The sequence below is a fragment of the Arachis ipaensis genome, chromosome B09 (assembly GCF_000816755.2).
Source record: "Arachis ipaensis cultivar K30076 chromosome B09, Araip1.1, whole genome shotgun sequence".
Classification (NCBI taxonomy): Eukaryota; Viridiplantae; Streptophyta; class Magnoliopsida; order Fabales; family Fabaceae; genus Arachis; species Arachis ipaensis.
In genome coordinates, this window is record NC_029793.2 from 92,564,310 (window position 1) to 92,566,453 (window position 2,144).

Here is a 2,144-nt window from a genome sequence, read left to right on the forward strand (position 1 = left end):
AAACGCCAGTAAGGTCTTCCTTCAGGGTGTGATTTTTCTTCTGCTGTTTTTGATTCCGTTTTCAATTTTTATATTTATTTTGTGACTCTACATGATCATGAACCTAATAAAACATGAAAAACAATGAAAATTAGATAAATAAACATTGGGTTGCCTCCCAACAAGCGCTTCTTTAATGTCAATAGCTTGACAGTGGGCCCTCATGGAGCCTCACAGATGTGCAGAGCTTTGTTGAGACCTCCCAACACCAAACTTAGAGTTTGGATATGGGGGTTTGACACCAAACTTAGAGTTTGGTTGTGGCCTCCCAACACCAAACTTAGAGTTTGACTGTGTGGGCTCTGTTTGACTCTGCTTTGAGAGAAGCTTTTTAAGCTTCCTTTCCATGGATGCAGAGAGAGATCCTTGAGTTGTAAACACAAGGTTGTCCTCATTTATTTGAAGGATCAATTCTCCTCTGTCCACATCAATCACAGCTCTTGCTGTGGCTAGGAAAGGTCTTCCTAGGATGATGGATTCATCCTCATCCTTCCCAGTATCTAGGACTATGAAATCAGTAGGGATGTAAAGGCCTTTAACCTTTACTAACACGTCCTCTACTTGTCCATAAGCCTGTTTTCTTGAATTGTCTGCCATCTCTAAAGAGATTTTAGCAGCTTGCACCCCATAGATTCCTAGTTTCTCTATTACAGAGAGGGGCATGAGGTTTATTCCTGAACCAAGGTCACACAGAGCCTTAAAGATCATGGTGCCTATGGTACAAGGTATTAAGAACTTTCCAGGATCCTGTTTCTTCTGAGGCAATGTCAGTTGGTCCAGATCACTTAGTTCATTGGTGAACAAGGGAGGTTCATCTTCCCAAGTTTCAATGCCAAATAATTTGGCATTCAGCTTCATGATTGCACCAAGGTACTTGGTGACTTGCTCCTCAGTGACGTCCTCATTCTCTTCAGAAGAGGAATACTCATCAGAGCTCATGAATGGCATAAGGAGGTTTAATGGAATCTCTATGGTCTCTAGTTGAGCCTCAGAATCTTTTGGTTCCTCAGAGGGAAACTCCTTATTGTTCACTGGACGTCCCAGGAGGTCTTCCTCACTGGGATTCACGTCCTCTCCTTCCTTTACAGGTTCGGCCATGGTGATCAATTCAATGGCCTTGCACTCTCCTTTTGGATTTTCTTCTGTATTGCTTGGGAGAGTACTAGGAGGAATTTCAGTGATCCTTTTACTCAGTTGGCCCACTTGTGCTTCCAAATTTCTAATGGAGGATCTTGTTTCATTCATGAAACTCACAGTGGCCTTAGATAGATCAGAGACTAAGTTTGCTAGATTAGAAGTATTTTGTTCAGAGTTCTCTGTCAGTTGCTGAGTGAATGATGGAAAAGGTTTACTATTGTTAAACCTGTATCTTCCACCATTATTAAAGCCTTGTTGAGGCTTTTGTTGATCCTTCCATGAGAGATTTGGATAATTCCTCCATGATGGATTATAGGTGTTTCCATAAGGTTCACCTAAGTAATTCACCTCTGCTATTGCAGGGTTCTCAGGATCATAAGCTTCTTCTTCAGAAGATGCCTCTTGAGTACTGTTGGATGCAGCTTGCATTCCATTCAGACTCTGAGAAATCATATTGACTTGCTGAGTCAATATTTTGTTCTGAGCCAATATGGCATTCAGAGTATCAATTTCAAGAACTCCCTTCTTCATAGGCGTCCCATTATTAACAGGATTCCTCTCAGAAGTGTACATGAACTGGTTATTAGCAACCATGTCAATGAGTTCTTGAGCTTCTGCAGGCGTTTTCTTTAGGTGAATGGATCCACCTGCAGAAGTATCCAATGACATCTTTGATATCTCAGATAAACCATCATAGAATATATCCAGGATGGTCCATTCTGAAAGCATGTCAGAAGGACACTTTTTGGTCAGCTGCTTGTATCTTTCCCAAGCTTCATAAAGGGATTTACCTTCTTTCTGTCTGAAGGTTTGAACATCCACTCTAAGCTTGCTCAGCTTTTGAGGAGGAAATAACTTGGCTAAGAAAGCCGTGACCATTTTATCCCAAGAGTTTAGGCTGTCTTTGGGTTGAGAGTCCAACCACACTCTAGCTCTGTCTCTTACAGCAAAAGGGAAAAGCATGAGCC